The sequence below is a fragment of the Schistocerca nitens genome, chromosome 4, assembly GCF_023898315.1.
Source record: "Schistocerca nitens isolate TAMUIC-IGC-003100 chromosome 4, iqSchNite1.1, whole genome shotgun sequence".
In the NCBI taxonomy this organism is placed as follows: domain Eukaryota; kingdom Metazoa; phylum Arthropoda; class Insecta; order Orthoptera; family Acrididae; genus Schistocerca; species Schistocerca nitens.
The window spans coordinates 559,444,368-559,468,106 of record NC_064617.1 but is presented as its reverse complement, the minus strand read 5'-3'; positions in this window follow the sequence as shown (position 1 = coordinate 559,468,106).

The window sequence follows — 23,739 nt, the reverse complement described above, 5'->3', positions numbered from 1 at the left end:
AACAACTCATTAACGATAACGCACCTGCCTTTGTGTCAAGAGAATTGAAACAGTTTTGTTTCCTTAGTGGAAGCAGGCGTATTACGACCACTCCTTACTATCCGCAAGCATCCTTGGAAGAAAGGGTTAACCATAACCTTAAGGCAGCCCTTATGATTTACGACACCAAATCCTCCAGTAGGTGGGATACTACATTCCCATGGTTAAATTCTGCGTTCAACACGGACCAGCATGCAACTTCTAGGGCAGTTCTGGCTGAGTTAATATTGGCATATCCGGCCAATTTCCGTCTCTCCAGTCATTGGCAGATCAATGACTTGTTGCCATTTTCCATAACCTAGAGTATCCTTAGGGAAAATTGGCATCGTGCTCGAAACGACATGGAGTTAGCCCATCATCGGCGAGCCGAACGTTATAACCAAGGCAGAAGCGTTTTTCAGGCTAAGACCGGGGTAAGGTGTTTATTAAGAACATCGCTGGTCGGAATGCTTGTTGTATGGGAACTCGTAAGTTTGTACAGCGTTACTTGGGACCGTGAGTCGTCACAAGAGTCTTAGGTCCCGTTAATTTGTTAGTTAAGGAGCTTGCAACGGGCAGGAGATTGTCTGCACCTTAGTCAAATGAAGCCTGTTAGATAAGTCTCTTTCCCTTCTTTCAGTGGTGGTAAGAAAAAAGGAGAGGGGGGCCGGTCAGGTTTGAATGGGTGAGGTTGAGCTGTAGTGCGCCTTTTCTGGCACACCAGCTCTTTTGCACGACTATCGATTACCAGGCCGTACTACCTGGCGGCAGGTATATGAGGTCGTCTAGTTGGTCGTCGGACTGGCTACGAGGCGCTAAGACATGTTTGAGGGGACAAAGGAGCAAAACACACTGGCTCGCGCAGCAGCTGCGCGGGCGGTCTACCTTGCAGGAGGGTCGCGAGTTTGTGGTGCACCTGCCTGATGACAACTCCTGGCGCTGCTCGTCGCATTGCTTTGGTGCCTGTTTTCTCGGAGAGACCCATCCATCGAGACTTTCTCAAACAACGCTCTCCATCGAAGGTGTAACTGGTTTTGGGGCCTTCGTTTTGTGGAACCATTTGCGTTGTACCGACTGTCACTTCTTAGTTGGTTGCCCCAATGTGTGTGTTGTTAAAGTAAGAGCAGCCGGAAAGGTGTGGGATCGCATGGAGACCAGCAGCCACTAGTTCCTTTAAGGAAATCAGCGTCCCCAAAAGATGTAGTAATTGTTAGATATTGAAGATATTAGGTCATAGCCTAGTTGTAATTTTCTGCATACGAAGCTTACAAAACGGTGTTACTATAGTCGTAGGTGAGGACTGATTACATTTTTGTGTAGCCAGGTGCTTCAGAGGAAATGTTTGATGCACGTCCCATAATACTGTCGTAATCTCCACCGCACTGGAAGGGCATGTATGCTGTATGGTACCAGTCTACTGATTGACGTCGGAACCGAGCTCTTGCTGCATCAAGAGCCTCCCCGTCATCCACGAAATGCATCCTGCGGTGTGCATCCTTCATTGGGCCAAACAGCTGGAAATCGGAATGTGCCAGATCCAGGCTGTCGTCTGGATGAGGAAGAAGAATCCAATGGAGTTTTGTGATCTCCTCTCAGGAGAGCGTCCGGCTTAGGTCTCTCGCTGACATGGGGACGAACGTGCAGCATTCTTTTCTTCAATTTTCTGGTGAAGGAAAATAACTTCAGAGTTGATCGTTATATCACGAGGCAGGAGACCAAACAGAATAATACGTTTAGAGTCTGTTGTCATGACTTTGCCGGATAACGGTGCGGCTCTGAGCTTGTCCTTCGGCGGAGAGCCACTCCATGTATTGCCGCTTTGTTTAAGGCTCGGACTGACGATCCCACGTTCGACGAAAAATTTTAACGATCAGCTTCGTACCTGCACGCTGTTGCGCACACATGGTCCTTCGTTCCTTTTTCTGATATTCCATTAAGCAACGACGAACATTTCATGTAGCCCAACTGGTTTATAAGTGTGTCAGCACATCCACCAGAGACGTCCATTTGAACAGCGGCTTATTTGATTGTGATTCGTCGATTGCCACGAATGAGAGTCTGCACAGGTGCGAGCATTGTGGGAATCAGCTGTGTCCGGCCGGCTGGAACGCAGGAAATCGCGTAGGTTTCCATGACCGAGTTGCGAATACTACAGGCACCTCACCCAACGACTCACTGTGCTTTTTTTTTCACTCCCCGTGTCTGTATATATTCTTCAAGTGCTTATGAATACCGGGGATGCTCTTGTTTTCTGCCAAAACAAATTCAGGGACAGCCTTCTGCCTGTATGCCTGTAACGCACCTCCGTTAAAGATGCCATTTTGGAGGCTACACATAGCAGAATTTTATGAAACGATAGGGAGCTAAGAGGGAATATTCCACAATGTCCCGCAATCAATTCCATATTTTTACAACCCAAAATGGTCGAGAAAAAAGGTGTTGCTTTGTTGAATCCCCCTCGTAATTTTCACGTTTCCTTCATTTCCGGACATGCTGATGGAATGTCGTCTTTTCGCTATCTGGATACAGCAACGCTTACCACCACAGCTGATAAGGTTCTCTGGTCGCTGTTTTCGGTGAGTTGACGGCTGGCGATCGGGGATTGTCACTGAAGCGACAGCTACGTCGCAGGAAGAATATATTTCTATTTATGTTTGGAATGTATAGCTTATGTTTAGCAGACACTGTAACTAATTTGTATCTTTATTGTTTGTGAATGAAATACAGACATCTGTGAAAATGAACATTTGAAATGATTAGTTATTATTTGCTTACCTATATATATAACCTGATGTGTTAAGATAAGTTCACTTCTGTTGAAATACGACGGTATATCGATCGAGATGTTTTTTAAGAAGAATGAAGGTTTTATTTATGAATTGCCCAACTATTTCCAATTCGTCAAGAAGATTCACTTCCCATAATGCAACGACTTGAATGTAGTGAACAAACGTAATTAGACACAACGTATTTAATGATCTACGGACATTGCTCGCAGCCAAATATGTTTCTCAAAGAAGAAACGAACACAATACAATTTTATAGTAGCGTTATGGCCAAATTGTTTTCATGAAGAGATAATTAACACTCAGAGAATACAATGTCGTCCAGTATAGGACAGGGGAGCGTTATGCCACAACAAGAAATGGGAACACAGTTACTTTTGCCATAATCTGATGCTAGCGAACAGTATCTGTTTCTTCATTCGTAAATTACCTCCACTTGGCGACTAGCGACAGCCCACGGCTCTATCGTTCCCGGACTAATCTGATACCTATTACACTCATGTGGCGTGCAATGGGGTGAAAGTTTCGCGCTTTGGAAGCAGCTTCTGCCAATATTTATCGGTTGTGGTCAACGATATGTACGATAGGCGTCGCCATCGTTTTCAGTACAAAACCGAATGCCACCGGTAGTAGTAAAGCGTCACGAATTGGAATGCTGAGTATTGTGTATGGATCTGGATTCGTAAATTACGAACTTCATATCAACGAGTCCTTAAAGTATGGGTAAAACCGACGGTTGACAGCCTTTATTAATACCTGGGATTATACAGCATCTTGTAGCTTTTAGGTTACAAAATTCACGTGAAAGCCGCAACTGCGGTGAAACTTTACGCATCAAGTTTGTCATCCTCGTCACTCACGTTAATTTCAGTTGCTACAGTTCCAGAATTTTGAGGGATTCTATAACAGGCTTCTTCTACTCAAGTAAACAAGAGGACATTTGAGTATCAAAGGTGTTTAACAGACAAAACAATTAGTCCAGCTCTTACGATATGGTTCGAGTTTTTTGTTACATCTGTTCCTTAAAACAATAAAGAAACGACTTTTGAGTACAATACGAGCCTCAGGTTCCGTAGGGTCTTTTTTTCCCACTCTGTGAGGATATAGCCTACAGCAAGCAAAGTACAACTTTCTGAATGTGGATGCAAGGTGCAATGCCTTTGACCTGGCGTGGACGTCTCATTTTCTCTTTCCTCGCATTTACCCATATTTTTTGGACAATTTCCCACAAATTTTACGGAAGCAGAGGAAGGAACTGCCAGACTAGATGAGGGGGCAGACAAAGCGAAATCACTTTTGATAAGGGCGGTACTTGGATGAGTGGAGGGTTATTTGCTTTTCTCGTCTCGTGGGAACCTCATACCGAGGGTAGCAAACTGACTTGCTTCCAAGATATTCAGCTCAGGAAATCTAGAGAAGGAAGGAAACAGCCGTCACTTCCGCCTGTTTCGCTGCCAAGACACACAAGCAATCTCCAGCCTGGGGGTAAAGAGAGATGTAATTTCATCTGTGAGACAGCTCTTTCTGCACTCTGAAACACAAAGTGAATCTTATTAACTACTTTCCAGCAATATTAGTATGCTTACATATATTTTAAGCGCATTGTATCAACTATTTAATGGAATTAGCTAGTTATATCTAAAAATTACCTACAACGTTTCACTTACCCAGGAACTTAAAAAAAAGGAAATCACTGATTGACAAAGCCTTGTTTCAAGAAGAATTTCATCATTACAAATCAATAGCTAAAATTTGCATGAAAGCTGTTTTTTCTTTTTAATTTTTAAGAATTAACTCGGATTCAATGAAATTAAAAATGTGTAACATATGGAAATGTCATCCAGATACGGTAGATTGTTCAAATGTGCCTGCCATTATTGTTATTTATGAATTTCACACTATTTTTACGTAAGGTAATCTAGATCCTTGTTACTTTACTATCGTTAAACTGGTGTATGCTGCTCTCAACGTTTGAAATTTTAGTAGAAATTTTCGTTTCAGCCATTCCTTCTCTATATATCGTTTCTTAAATTGTTTCCTGTTTTACAAAACTCCACTCTTAGCAGCAGACATAACAACACGTAAGTGACATGTGTTTTTCAATATAACTAATATTAACGTACCTTTCCGACTAGTATTTGAAATATAGTTTTTGTTAAATTACATAATAAATTTTATGTATTGGTCATTGATGAAAATATTTACACGATGAAATTGGTCAATCACTTATTTTTGCTAACGAAAAATTGTCTTGTTACACTACGACCCCAGCCCCACATATCAATTTGTCGCACTTGATCATTCTTGATCCTTGAATGCAGTTTGCACTTGCCCGTTCTTAAAGGATATTAGCTGGATATCACTATGTGTTTGGACAAGTGTCTACTGATTCATAATAGTTACATTAAGTACGATGTTGGGCTGAAAATTAATGCCTTCGGTTTTATTATGTGAAAAATCTTAAAGCTTTTCAACAATACAACACACTACACTAACATTCTACACCTTTATTCTTCGTGCCTATACATTTGCAGCCTCCTGCCGCTAGAAGCTCTTAATTACGTCTTGTAACACGGTGATGCGTAACGTAGCTCTTTAGGTGAGTGATAAATAGCCACTCATGCAGCAGCTTCTCCGTCAGCATGAAAATGGTTCAAATGGCTCTGAGCACTATGGGACTTCACTTCTGAGATCATCGGTCCTCTAGAACTTAGAACTACTTAAACCTAACTAACCTAAGAACATCACACACATCCATGCCCGAGGCAGGATTCGAACCAGCGACCGTAGCGATCGCGTGGTTCCAGACTGTAACGCCTACAACCGCTCGGCCACCCCGGCCGGCCAGCATGACAATGCCAGACCACAAACGAACGGTGTGACTTGTGCAACAAGCCGACGCCTTCGATTCATCTATTACCCTCCGTAGAATCCCAACTTCAACCCATCCGATTTTTATATGTTTAAAAAACTTAAAGAACACCTTCGAAGACTCCACCTCGATAGTAATCAAGCAGTGCAGGCAGAGGTAAGATTGTGCCTCCGTTAACAAACATTCTACAGTGCCGCTATCACCGAACTGGTCTCTCGTTCGGAGAAACTTGTTCGTCGCAAAGGTGTATATGTTGAGAAATAAATATATAGACACAGAACATAAGGATGTTTTATTGAAAAAGCTTTAAGAGCTTAGATTTAAAAAAATATGGAGACATTATTTTGCTGCTTCAGACGATATTTTACTTTCTATATCTCGGCTCCTCTTAATGGTGAAAATGTAACATGCCTTGTACTTCTACCGATACCAGTTTTGTCTTCATATTTCACAGCCTTTTATAATCATGTAAATCCAAATGCATAAGGCATATTGGAATAATCAATTTGTGGTCAAAACATCTCAAGGTGTTGAAGTACAACTGTACAGAATTTTCTAAAGCTACTAAGAAATTAATAGAATATGTGATCAGCTCACTGGAAACGTTCACTGTAATCAAGTCTCTTGAGTCATCAGTGAATTCAGCATTTCCCATTAGATAACGTTCTCAGTTTGTTCCTGTAGAGGCCAGAGTTCACCGGTCATATTTCCATAGCTCAGTCTTACAAGTGGATGTCAACAATGGCGGATAAAGGTACACATAAAAGTCTTCAGTAACACATTTATTACGATGACGTCATCGTCTCTATATTACACTGGAACGTATGTTAGCAGCTACAAACATTCCTCGACATCTTAAAAAATAGCTTGCGCTTCACAGTAAAATTGGGCGCAACTACACTCAGGCGGAAAACGACTCTCATGAACACGGCCACGCCAATTGAACTATAGGTGTTGGACAAAACTTGTACGCTACATGAATGCCACCTGAGCAATGAAGTATCAGTCGTGGTCAGAACAATGTTCTGTGTGGCTTTGAGCGCATTATGTTGGGATTAAGTCAAATGGAAGATGGCCTAATTGTTGGCGCTTGTATCGTGGGTGCCTCCGTAACCAAGTTAGCCGAAGTGTCTCTTGTTTCAAGAGTCACCGTATCGAAGATATATACCGCACACAAGGAAAGTGCATAAACTTCATCCGATAAGCAATAACGTGAGTGAACGGGTTTTTGAGTGATCGTGGTGTATGATAGTTCAAAAGGATTGTGACGGAAAGTAAGAGGATGACAACTCCAAAAGTCACTGCAGAAATGAATGTCGCACACGCGAACCGCGGCAGCACCAAACAACAAGAAGGGAATTCCACAAGGAGGAAATTGTAGGGCAAGCTGGAATTTCCAAACCACTCAACGGCGATGCAGATGCTTGGAACACGAAAAGGTTGCGCTGCAGCCATAAAACCAGGACTATGATGGAATGAAATAATACCATTTGGTCTTATGAGTCTTGTTTAAACTTCTGGCCGAGTTTACATCCAAAATCAGAAGCATGGCTCGGGTTAAATGATAATTTTTGCAGTCTAGTCATGGTATTCCATGGGCTCTGCAGTCACTCGTGAAGGTCACATTAGACCCAAAAATTGTGTGACGATTTTGGCTGCACGTCCATTCCAAGGAACGGTATTTGTTCCCTAATGGTGACGCTGTGTTGCAGGCAACAGGGTCCCGTTCACATAACTTGTGTCGTCCAGGAGGGGTTTTATGAGCACGAGGATCAAACTTTGTCACATTTCCGCTGGGCACCACAGTCATCATATTTCCTTATTAAGATGTCTTTGCCGTCAGCTTTGAGGGAACGTTGCACTATCGCTATCCATCTCCAACGTCATTACCTATATTGCCACTACTTTGCCGAAAGAATGGTGTAAAATTCTCTTAGAAACCGTACAGGACCTGTATTTCTCTATTCCGAGACGCCTGGAGGCTGTTGTGAATGCCACCGATTTTCCTAGGCCGCGTTAAGCAAGGTAATTTGTTTTGTTCTCTGTGTTCCTGTGTTTCTGTGTACCATCTATACTTACAGCCGCACAAATGCAAAACGATCCCATAGCATTCACATACAGATACATGATCATAAAGACTTTATGTAAATGAAAGTGCATTCATTTCCCTGTTATAATGAATTTAAGGACCATAAATTTCCCATCCTCGAATCTGTTAATTTGAAAAATGCTTATAATAGGCAAAGGCATTCCAGACGCCTTCCAAAACTCCTAGTATCGCCCATCTTAAACATACTAGTTCCTAAATCTGCCAAGCTGCGAGGATCAGTTGTCTATATCCTACTGATGGTGGAAAATGAAGTTGTGTCAGGGTTAATTACTAATTTTTGGGATCACTTCGCTAGCTGGAAAGGTACTAGACCTCTCACACTTCTGCTCATCACACATATTTATTTATCTTTTTCTACAATCTTCATATCAGAGCATTATTTATTCAGGACAGATATGTTATACAATTAATGGTCAATTTAAGCTACATTATGATTTATTGAATTGGGGAAACTAAAATTACTACTAATTTGCACGTAGTAACTCTACACAGGGTCTTTAGAAACTGTCTGAAAAGCTTTTACGGGTAGTTTTTGCTGAGAAATAATTGTTGAGACCAGCGCGATAACTTCTTTACTGTGCGCGACTGGACAGGGTTGGAAGGCATGAACAAAGACGTGATCAGTTCGTGATGTGTCACCAGTTAAATGGATCCTCCATAAAGATACTGGTTGCATTTTGTCACATCACAGATAATGGCAAAAGCTTCATGAGAGTAACTCCACTGAGCCTTGGTCAAGAACTTGGATGCAAAAGCAATTGGTCTCTCCATAGGTCGAACTCCATGCAGAAGCATTGCACCAGTCCCGTATGAGGAAGTGTCAGTAGCATGCACGACTTGCTTAGAAGGATCAAAATGCGTCAACAATACTATCATTCAACAATGCGTTCTTAAGTCGCTGAGCAACATTTTGACACGCCAAGACCATACAAAAGGAAACATTTCCCTACTTGATTTGAGCCATTGAGCCGTAATTGTGGTGCATTAAGAATGAAACAAATGTTGTGAGTATTCTAGTACTACTTAAAGTTCGCTGCTGGGACGTCATGAACTGCAGTTAAATGAGGTAGTGGCCGTGCTTTTCTAGGCGTTACAGTCTGGAGCCGCCCGACCGCTACGGTCGCGGGTTCGAATCCTGCCTCGGGCATGGATGTGTGTGACATCCTTAGGTTAATTAGGTTTAATTAGTTCTAGGCGACTGATGACCTCAGAAGTTAAGTCGCGTAGTGCTCAGAGCCAGCCAGTTAAATGAGACTGCAAGATGTGAACGCCCTGAGCCTCGTTGATACGGCCTAAGCACTCGATTTCAGATTGAAAAAGGAACACTTGTCTTTGTTGCACTTGAGGCCAGCAGCAGAGGGAAAAATAAACTTCTCAGATTACAGTGATGTTCCTTTGGGATATGTCCCGAAACCGCAGTATCATCCAAATAATAATTACACTAAATCACTGTAACACGGTTAAGTACTGAACTACAGCCGAGGAGCAAATGTGGAAACTCAAATAACTCCTCTTTTGTGTTGATAACAAAAACTGTTTGAAACTGGTCATCCGGCAAGTCAGTTTTAGAGATTTAGCAACGGGCTTGTAACTTATCCATCAGCTTATCAGGATTTGGTAACGGAATAGAGCCAATAACCGTTTGAGGATTCACCGTTCACTGAAATCAGCACAAAATCTTAAGTTTCGAGACAGTTCCGTAATGACTACTAATGCAGATGTCCATTGGCTGTCTGCTACTGAAGTTATTACGCCCTTGTCCTGCCACATTAACGGTTGTTGTGACACTTTATCTCTAGCTACGTGACGAATGGGCTAAGCGCGAGAAACTCGAGGTTGCACATTTTCCTTCATTGTGATATGGGCCTCAAAACTGTTTGGTTCGCCTAGACCCTTCTGAGGGATTTCATGGGCACGAGGATCAACTGTTGTCACATTTCCCCTGCCCGCCACTGTCGCCATATTTCCTTAATACGAAGTCTTTACGGTCAGCTTTGGAGGGAACGGTGCATTGTCGCTATCCACTCCACTATCATTACCTATCTTGCCATTATGTTGCAGCGAAACGGTACACGACCTGTATTTCTTTATTCCGAAACGCCTGGAAGCTGTTGTGAATGCCACCGGTTTTCCCACACTGCGTTAAGTAAGGTCATTTGTTGACTTACAGGATTACCAGTTTCAAACATCTTTTGTTATCAACACACAAGAGGACTTATTTGAGTTTCTACATTTGCTCCTCGGTAGTAGTTCAGCACTTATAGTTTGTCAGCACTACTGTGAATAGATAATTGTAAAACTTCCTTATAAAATATATTTCTGCTTATATTGCTGAGTGAAATATAATGTACTGTCTCTTTGCTATTCTTTATCATTTCAACACTGACGCATAATATTCTAGCGCAACGAAATCTGACTGCTCAAAATAATTGTAGCCTGACCTCAAATAATTAATACAAAAAAAAAGGCCTGAATAAGAGGAAATTCTAAAAATAACATATACATTACATAATTCACTTATCTCACAAAAATCTTCATTACCCGAACTACTGCAATACAGCAAGCGCCAATACAGCCAGCTAAATAAAAGGTTCTAACCACTGCAGGCTCTAACTACTAATAGGCACATTGTTAGCAAAGGAAATATTTTCTTGCAAAGCGCACAATAATTTTTTACATTTATAATGTGACAAACAGTTCAGAAATTATATAATCTTGCATGACATCCAGTTTCAAAAATTATATAGTAATGAATAATATTCAATCACCGCGTCGGACACGTCCAGTTCGTCCGCTCGCGCTAATACTGCAAACCTCCAACACTGCTAATTATCAACCTCTAACCTCCATCACTGCTGACTACTCACTCCCAACTTACATCACTGCTAGCCGTTCACCTCCAACAGCAAGTCCGACCAGCCACAGAGAGTCTCTTACAGACTGCTCACAGTGCAGTGAGAGATTTAATACAGAGCGATACATAGCACTACCAACATACAAACACATGAACAACCTACTTACAACTTATCCGCACAAAGTTTTGAAACACTGTCCTACTCCACAGAAAGGTTCACAGAGAGTAGGCCTACGTTGTCCTAAATTTTCAGCCCAATAAGATCTAACGAGTAAACAGGAAAAATGTTTCGACTGTCCTTTGAACACAAAAATATGAATGAAACTGTCTTTATAGCACTGTGTAAAGTGGCAGGCCAGCTACAAACACCAAGCATTGGGATATCACGGCTATTATATACTGAGAGAGTTGTCTTTGAGAGAGTTGTCTTTGACTTGATAGGTTAGATTTTCCGATCATTTGATGTGTACATCTGTTCAAAATTGTTTCTGAAGCTTTCATATCCAGTCGCATGCGCACTTTGTGATTAGCAATCAGCAGAGTGACCTCGGGGTTCTGTGCTGCCCACCGAATAGGTAAAGAGTTCTGGAGTTTCCGCTACACTGATTTTGATATTGACTAGGCTCCATGATTAGCACTAGATGGTTTTGAATATACGACATCGACATACATAGGTTGACTCTTGGTACATGGAAGGGATTGCTTGTGCGACTTCCGTATTTACGAACACAATGTTTGTACTGTCATGCTCAAAAGTATCCGGATGACATGAATTGTGTTTCATCTGATTTCTCTGCAACTCACAGAACTGAACTGTCTCACCGCTCCTCTCCCTCCTTTTCGTTACAGTCGTTTACACAGTATGGTTACAGCAAGATGCCACATGAGATAACTGCTCTGCGTGGCTCTCAATCCAGATGCAAATTAATATGACGATAATGCAAATATCAGGAAAGACATTATTACAAAATACGCTCCCATGACTCTTGTAAACTTTAATTTACTACAATAAATAATATTTCAAAAAGCAAGTTTCAACTTGAGATTATGTGACGAAGATTTTTCTACTGGACTGAGATTCACAATTCTAATCCAGCAACTACTATTCACATCAAGTAAGCACTAGGTATCTTCAATGTGGTAACAATGACAAGCAGCAAAGTACGTGCAGATAAACTTTAAATGACATGGCATAAAAATATGTGTTGGACAGAGATTCGAATACAGCACCTCTTCAGATTTTCAACTAAGCACAATAAAGTATCAGAAATCTTTATCTTTGACCAGTAGCGACATGGCTGAAATGGAAATGACGAGAAGAAAATTCTTTGCTATACCAGGATTCGAACCCAGAACCTGTCGTCGTTGACTTCTCGTCACGACTAGACGTTAAACATTAATATCTTTTACCATTAGCTAGATCCGCACATTTCTGAACTGGAAATAGCATGACATCAGGCTCTGTGTTGACTGGGAGTCGAACCCTACACTTATCGTCATTGCTGAGTAGACCTAAAGAGTTGTTGACTATCGAATTCTTTTTGCCAGTAAGTAGAAGTGGTAACTTTAAACCTGAAATGATTTATCGAAACATTCTGTATCCGACTGGGAGTCAGACGTAGTTGGAATCATTCCAACAGACCACCAAGGCACAAAAGGGCATTATTGACGCATTGTCGCACTGTCAGCAGGGGTGCTCCACATTCCAGGGAGGCTGTGGCGAAATAAAGAAAATAAATCTATTCATTTTTTAAAAGAAAAGAAAAGGATATGGAACTTTAACATTAGAAATTTTTGAAAGGCTTTTAAGCACTGTAATGACTGACTTTGAATGCGGACAAATTCAGTGCTGAATGAATTTTTCCTGAAATATAATGTACGTTTCCGATTAACAATATTTGGAAATTTTACGGTGTTGTCGATTCATTCAGAGTTCTCACCTTAAACGTGGAATTAGTTGTTCTGCCACAATATTAATTCATTGGTCTCCATAAATGTTCTTCTCTTTGTTGACCGTGCGTATCTTCCTAAGGAGGCGTCGGCTTCTTTAACGAATACGGTGGAATGAAGTACTACAATGCTAAGTCGATTGAAATAATTCTCGTAAGACTACAATATTTTTCACTATTTCATTCACGAGACAATAAGACTTTTCTTACGCTCGTCGCACAAATCAATAATACGGACAATATGGCTGCCTTGCAGCACACTTCAAAATAAAAAATCGCGTCTGTCACATATTAGGTAACAAGCGACAGTTTTTAGCCTCTTCTTGGAGTACGAAACAGACAAAAGTGAATCAAATATGGATATCACAGAGATTATTTTCTACATTCCTCTCAATTTAATCTTTGGCACAGAATTTAAAGTACTGTATCTCTCTGCGTCGTAATCTGTCATTACAACTGCCCACCTACTGTATACTGTCACTAGAAAATTTTATTTGGTTGACAGGATACAGTAGTCGACCTTGCAATAGATAGGTTTGGAGGTCTTTTATTTACAAACTTCATTTTTACTGTCTCATTTTCATGGCGCTGTGAATGCTTTCTTATTACTGAGTGTGTGTCAGTTTTTTGCCATACTTATGCTAATATTTACAACTCTTAATCCTAATATACCAACTTTTGATTTATACTGAGAAAACAACATCATATAGTAAAGTTTATACAATAAAATATACAAATAATACTATGTTATTTACAAATGTTTCCTTCCTCATCAGAGGGGAAAGTTAAGTCCTTGTATTGCTTTCTGTGTTTAATCTTGGGCGCTAGCTTTGTACGCTAGCCCCAGTGTTGAATATGGGCGGGCGATACGGGCATCTGATTGCTTAGTTGTTCGTTAGCAGGCAACGTTGGCTGATTGCGGGAACACAGTGCAGTACATATACACCAGCGTGCGGGTACCGTTTAGACTTCCGTACCTCAGTATGCGTGTGTTTTTTGTAGTTCCTTCCAGTACTTAGACGGGATACGACGAGGTACTTTTCAATATGTGCCCCAAAGAACACACCACATTATGTGCAAGGCGGAGGACGATCCCGTCGATGCAGTTCCAGGTAGGAAGCGTACCATGTCAAACTTATTTGGCATTGTCTTCTATTATTGTGTCGCCGGGGTTATTCGATGATACAAGCTTCAGTTTTCGTTTGCACTTGTTTAGGCTCGCCGACACTTGCAACGTAGCACTACTTGGCACAAATTTGATTTCTGCACACACCACTTTAATCACGAGTATTGCGATCGAAACTTTCTTTTTCACTACACTTTTTTCTTCACATTACCCCCTTTTACATATTGTACCGAGATTCATTCCACTCGATACGTCTGGTCAATGCAAACAAATATTTAAAGAATTGTAAGTCACTTGATGTTGCATAAAAGTATAAAAAACATTACATACAAAGGAATAAAATACAATACATAAAAATAAATTGTTTACATTCATTACAAGTAGAATTATCGACGCAAAATGCAAAATTTTTTACCGCTCATAGTGGCTTCTTTGTCTTGGATTTTACTGACACACACACCTTTTTTTATTACTCTGTTAGAAAGAACAAGTCCTTTGTTTTCATTCTTAAACTCGTGTGTCATTTCAAGGCTTACCTCAAGTTACGTGTTCTTCATACGCAACGACATGCATCAGCGTGCAGAGAGTACACCTGTAGCCGCTCCACTGAAGCTGTGGAAGGGAATTTTCTACCTTCTACTTAGGGTAATGACAACGACTACGTGTATAAAATCTGAAAAATGCATGAAATAATCACTTATATGTAGCTTAACCCTAATATGTACAGTTTTTCGTGCTTGAACACGTTCTGGTGTTCTTGTAAAACATTCTCCCTAATAAGACTCCGTACACTAACATGGACATATAAATATAGAACCTTGAAGTTCAGTGTGTAACTACTGTTACTATGTACAGTGTTTCGTAATAGCGGCACGCCCTTGCTTGCGTATATCATCTTAAATTAAAGTGAGCTTATAGGCGTCTTTTGTTATCATGAGAAAAATATAAACATTTTAATGCATCGGTTGTCATGAAAATCTATGTACACGAAAAACCCTACTTTCATAGCTTGTGTGCAGCATAAAATTTTGCATGACGTTTTTGTTTATAGTTTATTTTATAAGCGATTTCTTTTGCTTACAGGCCGTCGATCACACTACTTACCTGTTTCTCATATAGCGGCGATATCATTTCCATTCTTCGTAAATATAAATAGTGATATGTACGAAAGATGTATTTTTGAAACAATTCATAATTGCATGTTTCAAGTGTGTAAAGTATTTCATAATTTCCTTCTGCATACCTGAGTAAGGTATTACTAATGTAGCACCGTGTATCTGTTTTTTAGTAATTGCTATTAAACTCGTAGTCTTACGACTTTAATTACGTTGGTTGTTGACGTTAAGTATACATGTTTATAAGATGTTGTCTTTCAATTAAATTTTCTCCTATCCACTTCCATGTTGTTAAATACTTGGATAGCTGTTCCGTACATGTACAGTGCCTCTTTCGCTTCTCACATATTCAAACATATTCACATTCATATACACATAAAAATTATATACCACTATAATATCCACTTAGCTAGTGGGGCCCTCTATAAGTACCCTGCACCATTCCTTAATTTCTCCAAAATAATTTGGGGTGTGCTGAGCAGCGTCCCCTCATACTAATAATACGTACAACTAAATATTTCGTCATACGTACGTAACTGCCTCATGGTCAGTTAACGCACAATTGTACCATATTTTCTGCCCTTACTACGTAGTTATCACTTTCGTACATGTACCATCGGTGAACAGCTTATACAATGTACAGAGTTGTACTTACTGAGTGTTTTATGTGCTTCCTAACGTCGATTTCTTTCTCTCTCGATAACGCGCAGGTATTTGTTTTGAGAGCTGTTCATGTTGATTTCTCACGTTGCATAATTTTTTTATTTAATTCCCTATTTCAAAGTTACTGTCATTCACTTCTTTAATCACAAAATTCACGTATTTACCTTGTTGGTTATTCTGAAAATCGCTCACTACTGTGTAAATGTATGTGTTATCTCTTTGCCTTACTGTTTGCTGCTAGCTTCCTTCTACATGTGATTGTGTGTTGTTTCCGTGAACATAGCCTTTTTTCCCGTTCATATATCTGTATTACTTCTGTTGCTACTGTGCTATTTTCTTTCTCCTTCTTATAGCTAGTCTTATCTCTTGGATTTCACTAAATACTATGTAATATTGGTTTTGAGTGCAGCAGAGTAGCGTACCTCCTTGCCTCCTCTGCATAAAATACCGTCAAGAACCAGTGTGTACCTTTATCTTCACTTAATATTACGGAGTACAAGCTTATAAACTAAACTTTCTAAGCTACTATTTAAAAGACTTATGTCCTTTTTTATTTTCTTGCTTTTGAATGACGTTCCGACACTGTGTCTCATAGTAGGCGTAGTGGCAAACTTAAATATTCCGCGCATGCAGTCTTGTGTTCCGTGGCTGGGCTGCAGGAGCAGGGAAAATTCCTCATTATTGGTGCATATTAATCGTGACAGCCATCAGCACGCGACATGGGTCACGTGTCGTGTGGACTCGATGGCGCATGCGCCTTCGCGCTTTGCATACTCTCAGCTGATCAGTGGTGTGTGGAAGATTTCTCCATTGCTCCCTGCCTACAGCGCGGCCAGTGTCCTCATCTTGACATGCAGCTATCGCGTGCTCGTCAGCTGAGCGTTGGATTGCAACTTAGACGCGTGGTCTGTTGCTCGTCTCAAGCGAACAAACTCTGACCTTCGCGCTAATTTGTCATTATTCCTCGCCCTTAAATAACTGAGTGGGACTACACAAGTACCGTATGGTTTATTTTGCAGTGTTAAGACTTACAGTAACACATGTTTCATTACGTGTGGTTAACTATGCGTTTTAAAGTTGGCCGGCCGGGGTGGCCAAGCTGTTAAAGGCGCTACAGTCTGGAACCGCGCGCCGCTACGGTCGCAGGTTCGAATCCTGCCTCGGGCATGGATGTGTGTGATGTCTCTAGGTTAGTTAGGTTTATGTAGTTCTAAGTTCTAGGGGACTGATGACCTTAGAAGTTAAGTCCCATAGTGCTCAGAGCCATTTGAACCATTTTTTTTTAAAGTTGGTTACTAGTTTCGATTTTAATTGAAACTTAAGTTATGTTTTCTGGTTTAATGCATGTTTTTCACTAACGAACTGTCCTTTTCAATGTACTTTTTAAACTACGAACACAAGACTTGGAATATTTTTTTCCTTGTTCGCAAGTTTCTTATGCTAATGACAATATTTTCACTATGTGATAAAATGTTATATATTTTATCTCTTTTAATAATACAACATATGACATTTAATGGAAAAATTCCCTGATATCTTTGTGAGGGTATAAACCTTTTACCTTGCCGGTTCGTGTGTTACCTCACAGATAACATCCTGGGTGAGGCTTGTCCATTATAATGAAGGGGCCAGCATACAACAACTTCCACTTTTTGTTTAATGCCTTAATTTTAGAGGATTTTCTGTGAGTACGTAATTTTTCTTTCTGTCCAATGTTAAATTCTTTAACCTTTTTTATCTCTTTGTTGAACTGTTTTCTCCTTATTTCTGCTTGTTCTTCCATCTGTAATAATGCGTGACGTACCTTTTCGTCTAGTGTTATTTCTTTTGTGCATAATTTGGGTAAAGGTTTAGCCCATTCGTCAAGTTCTGTGCCTTGAAACATTAACTCTGTGTGTGTAAAGCCTGTTGAAGTATGAATTAAATTATTTACAATATGCTGAAATGGACCTTGTCTGTTTATTTGGTATACAAGTTCTTATAAAGCGATCACATTCTATAAAATTTCTCGCAATCGGCCTCGATTCTGGGTGAAATTTGGACACTAATAAATGCTTTATGTTTTGAGATTTCCATTTGTTACTAGTGAAGTTTGTTGCATTGTCAGTTAATATAATTTTCGGTTTTCCAGTTCGTGGTATATAATCTTCGATCATGCATCTCATTGTTGGTCCAGAGATGACAGTTTATATAGCATACATTTTTAAATATTTTGTGCAGACATCATAAAATTGGATTACGTATCTAACTCATCCCCTAGCTGGTGGATATGGTCCTGCTGCATCCACGGAAACTAGTTCTCTTGGTCTAGTTGGAATGATGGGGTGTAATACGTCCAATAAAGATCTATTAAGATGTTTAACCTTCTGACATATTGTAAACTTTTTTATTGTTTGTTCAATCCTGCGTCTGAGATTCGCGAAGTAGCAATACATGACTTTTTCGTTGTACACTTTGATACCCCATAGTCTCCACATAATCTGTGTGTGTGCCTTATCAAATTGTCTATGTATTCTTCCGTGATGCATACAAACCAGGCGTTGGACTGTGGATTGCGCCTGTAGTGGAGAACATCGTTTGAAAGTGTGTAATATTGTTTCAATGTACTATTGTCATCTGCCTGCAGTTTTAGTATAACTTGTCTCCATCTATTGGCTTCCTTTTGTAGTTTGCTCATGCCTTTACACATCTTTCGGTAATATGGTTGAAATGTGCCTTCATACATCAGAAAAACTCTAAAATCGGAAGTCTGCTCGATCAGTTCACTGAACTCGCTCATGTCTTGTGGTAAGCGCGATAATGCGTCGACAGTTACATTCTGTTCACCCTTGATATAAACTATCCCGAAATCAAATTTCTGGAGGAATAAACACCAACGGGCAATCAGTTTGTGCAGCAATGTACATGTGAGTGAAACAGATAATGCTTTATGGTCACAAAAGACTCGTGTATGCCTTCCCCACAGATAGTACTGGGACTTGAGGAAAGCCCCCACTATAGCTAACGCTTCAAGTTCAGTTGCCAATTATGTCCTCTCGCATTCCGCTCTTGTCTAAGAGCCTAATCCCTGACCTGAGGTGTCCGTGCTTAAACAAAAGTTGTAATTCACGTCGGATGCTTCAAAATGGGTGCGTTTATGATTGCGTGTTTGATTTTTACGAAATCTTCCTCTCATTTTTCTATCCACAACATGTGTGGTTTTTCCTTGAAAGGTTGAGTAGGGAATCACTATTCAGTAACTGTTTGCACACGAATTTTCGAAAAAATGACGTGACCCCTAGCAAAGCCTTCAATTGGTTACGTGTTTGTGGTGAGGGAAAATATTTTATGGCATCAAGCTTGTTTGGATCTGGTAAAATTCCGTCTGGTGAAATGATGTGGCCTAAAAATTTTAATTGCTCTCTTCCGAACTCGGACTTCTTAAAATTTGCTGTGACATCATATTCTTGGAACTTCTTGAACATTTTGTGCAACAATTCTACATGCCCTTGCCACGTCTCCGGGGCTATCAACAGATATTTTACGTATAACGTCACTTTGCTGATCAGTTTTGGATCCAGTACTCTGTCCTAAGACACTATAAACACACCGGCACTCACATTAAGCCCGAATGGCAGTAGTTGGAACTGATAGCTGCTGCCCGCATGAATGAACGCGGTGTAATTTCTACTGTCACTATGCAGGGCTATCTTCCAATACGAATCTTTCAGATCAACTGATGTTAAATATTTCACTCCATGGAATTCAAGCAATTGCTCATCTAAGTTTACTGGCATAGTGTAGTGGACTGTTAAGGCAGCCAGTCCACAGTGAAGTAGCCGAAAGGGCACGCGTCAACTCACGCCGTCTGGCGTTAAGTCTGGAACAGGATTCGTAATGAATGTGATAAAGAAAAGAACGTAGCTACTAGAACACTTAACTTTTATATTGTCCTTTGGTATACAGCATTCTGGATGATACAAGTGAGACTCTATCTTGAGGTACATGCAACGTTACAAATGGTTAATGGCGCCTTGCTAGGTCGTAGCCATTAACTTAGCTGAAGGCTATTCTAACTGTCTCTTGGCAAATGAGAGAAGGCTTCGTCAGAGTAGTCGCTAGCAACGTCGTCGTACAACTGGGGCGAGTGCCAGTACATCTCTCGAGACCTGCCGTGTGGTGGCGCTCGATCTGCGATCCTGACAGTGGCGACACGCGGGTCCGACATGTACTAATGGACCGCGGCCGATTTAAGCTACCACCTAGCAAGTGTGGTGTCTGGCGGTGACACCACACATAGTGCGTATTGGTACGATGATCTTATTAATTTCCCGCGCATCAAGTACAAATCTGACTGATCCGTCAGGTATGCTGACAGCTAGGATGAGACTGCAGTATGGTGAATGCGAAGGTTCTATCACGCGAACCGCTTGCTTCTTTGCCCCTGGTATCGCATGTGATTTATGGCAGTACGTTTAATGAAGATAGACTTCCATTGTGTATTAATAATTTTGATTACTCTCGGCTGACGATTAACTTGTCAACGATTAAGATTGTACAGTTTATCGTGACACCGCTAATGGTAACAGATATCCGCGTCTTTACTATTTTCCGTTGGCAACACTGGTACTTTCAATGCTTTCTAAACTTCTTTAAATAAACTGTAGGAAATAATATTCGTAGATGCGCCTGTCTCTAAAATTACTTTGTTAATTGTAGTCCCTATCTTTGCTGTTACTACAGCCTGCACGAGGTCACTTACCTTGTTCGGTGCTTTCATCTCTTCTTTACATAGATCTTCTTCTACGGTAGAATCCTGATCATATCTTAAAAATTAATGTTTAACATGTAATGTGTGTATGTCTGTGTCGCCTGTTGTCAGATCGGTCGGCCAGTAGGGGCTCATTGCGTCCGATTGTTGTTCACCGGGAGAGGCAACGGCGTTGCTTGCTTACTGTCCGATACCTCTAAGATGTGAGCTGAGTGGTTATTCTGTCGCCAATTAGTTTCCGATGCGTGCAACATTTCCCTGCTTCCGGCCTTCGCTATTTCTCCTGGGTCGGTCATTCCTATTACTGTAACTACTGTAGTTTCCATTGGCGGGCTGCCTCTCTTCACTCCGGTGTGACCAATAATTCGCGTGATTTGTATCATTTCCATTCCGGCGTGGACCATAATCTGTATTATATCTTCGGTCGTCACGTCTCTGTGGCGCCGAATTCCTTCCATTTACGTAATTTCAGTTTCGATTATTTTGCCTTGTCGCATACGAATACCAACTGTGTTGGTTTTGTCCACTGCCATTAAAATGATTTCCGTTACCGTTGTTTTGATTGGTTCCGGAGTGTTCATTCCGATTACTTCTGCTCGGCTCTTCTATATTAGATCAATTGAGTCAAGCACGGAAATAAAGTATTGAAGGTCGTTCTCTGGTATGGTTACCAATTTTTCGCGTAAGTTCGCCGGTAGTCGGTTTTTCAGAATTTTGAGAACATCCAAGTGCGGCATTGGACTGTTCCAATAGCGCGTCTTATTCAAATACTTTTCGAAATGCTTTCTCAACCCGCCGTGTTTGAGGTTGAACGGTTGTGGGTTGAATACCTCACGTAGCAGTCTTTCTTGGACCCTAGACCTTTCTCCAAGAAAGCCCGTTCAAATTGTTCGTAGGCGACGCACTGTTCTGCCCTGTCTGTGGCCCACAAAAGTGCGTCACGTTGTGTGAAGCCTATTACGTATCTAATCTGTGCCTCAGTCCAGTTTCTTGGTAAGACATTTTTAAATGCTCTTACGAATACGACTGGATGAGTTTTTCTGGATTCCGTGGAGAAAACTGGAAGCTGTCTATGTTTTAACAGGCTCTAATCGACTAGAATCGTCGAGATGCCTACTGCATGTTGCAGCGGCTCGTTTTGCGAATAGCCATTGCTTGCCTACGCCTGTACGTGCACATACGCCGGACTAGGCGGGTGATATTCTGCGTTATTGGCTTCGTAATCTGGCACGGGCGAATAAGTGTCACGCTGTCTGATGCTTGACGTAGGCAAATAATTTAAACACTCAGTCTACCCGGTACTTCCTTACGTATTCTGTCCTCGGCTTCTTTGATTTCATTACCTAATTTTTCAAAAAGTTTTGTTTCCCGTTCATTTATTGATTCTTTTACACTACCGGTTTCTAAAGTTTGATTTATTTTGGTAATGTCCGCGTTAATACGTCGAGTCTTCTGTTTCAGGACACCGACTTCTTCGTTAACTTTATTAACTTGTTCAGGTATTTCTTCACATACGGACTGTACTTTTGTAAAATTTTATTGATTAGCCTCGACGTTTTCATGTATTTCATTTTGTGCTGTTTGTGTTTGATTGTGGGTTTCTACGATTGCTGACAGTTCCTGTTCCTGTTTGTTTGTAAGATCTGAAATTTTCTTTTCTAAATCATTTGCCAATACATTATGTACACTAATAGCTGTTTCGATGACTTTGTCTTCGATCTTTTGATCGATTTCATTGGTGAGTTTAATTAAGCGTCGATCGAAATTTTTATGCATATTTTCAAATTGCGTGTTCACACTTTAAAACTGCTGTTGGAACCCAGTTTCCATGCTTGAAAGTTTTGTGTTAGTCGTGTTGTGGCTGATTTCTAGATTCGACAGTTTTGTGTTCGTCGTGTTGTGACTAACCTGTAAATCAGATAACTGCTTGCTCACGTTTCACATCAGACTATATTATGCTTCAAGCGTAACTATCGAAACTTTGCGTTTGTATCTATGCCATTATTTGTAACCATTGTTTCTCTACCACGGTCTGATTGAATCGCAACCGGGATAGGTCCACTGATTTCACGTAAAATATTTTTCGTCTGATCTGGTAATCGATGCTTCATCGATTGTGTACAAGGTTTCATTTGCAAGTGGTTCGGTATTATAAATCATTGTGGAGTGCGATTGAATTGTATTTACTCCTACGTTATGTTGTACTGAAATACTAATTGCGTCATCATTTACGTCACTATTGTCAGAATCGGTGATGTGTCCATAAACATTTGTCAAATTAAAATTCTGTCATTCCATTGTGAAGAATTATTTTTATCAGGACTTAACTGTTAAACTAAATCTAAAAATTCTCTCGCAGTTGAATTAATAAAAATAATTGGCGATAGTTATTTGGTGCGCATCGGAAATTTACAAATGGCGCACTACGTCTTCTACTTCTGTGGTTGTGAACGTAAAAATGTAATTATCAAAAGAGCAATTGTGCATTCCCACAAACACTACCAGTATTTCAATATGGAAAGGAAAAGGTTCTGCTTTAAGTGGAGCTAAGCCAAGGTGCAGCTGCTGTACGCGTTTGCTCTCTCCTACCTTAATTCCGGCTGAGCTGCGTCACTCACAATTACGTTAGTTTTGTTAATCTTTCTCCTTGTTCCTTCTGGTTATTGTGCCATCCGTTTATACAACTAATATTGTTCCATCTTATCCGCCATTTTCCATGTGGGTCATGTAACAGAGAAACAGTAATTAGTAAAAGTACAATTGTAGTACAACAATCAAGTACTTACTCTTTGTTCCACTAGCACTGTTCCTGTCAGCGGTCGCCAGTGTGGCGAAATAAATAAAAAATAAATAAATTTAGGGATTTTTTGAAAAGAAAAATATATGGATATGGAACTTTAACTTTAGAGTTTTCGAAAGGCTTTTAAGGACTGTAATCACTGTCTTTGAATGTGGAGAAATTCAATGCTGATTGAATTTAGCATGAAATACAATGTACATTTCCGTTTAACAATAATTGGAAGCTTTACGTTGTTGTCGATTTATTCAGAGTTCTCACTTTAAACGTGGAATTAGTTGTTCTGCCACAATATTAATTCATTGGTCACCATAAATATTCTTCTCTTTGTTGACCGTGCGTATCTTTCTAAGGCGGCATCGGCTTCTTTAGCGAAGACGGTGGAACAAAGTACTTCAATGCTACGTCGATTGAAATAATTCTCCTAAGACCGGAATATTTTTCACTATTTTATTCGCGAGACAAAAGGACTTTTCTTACGCTCGTCGCACAAATCATTAATACTGACAACATGGCAGCCTTGCAGCACACTTGGAAAAAAAAAGAAAGAAAATAAAAAAAAAAACGCCTCCTTCACATAGAAGGTAACAAGCGAGAGATTTAAGCTCCTTGTAGGGGTACGAAACAAAAGTGAATCAAATATGGACATTACAGAGATTATTTTCTACATTCCTCTCAATTGAATTTTTGGCGCAGAAT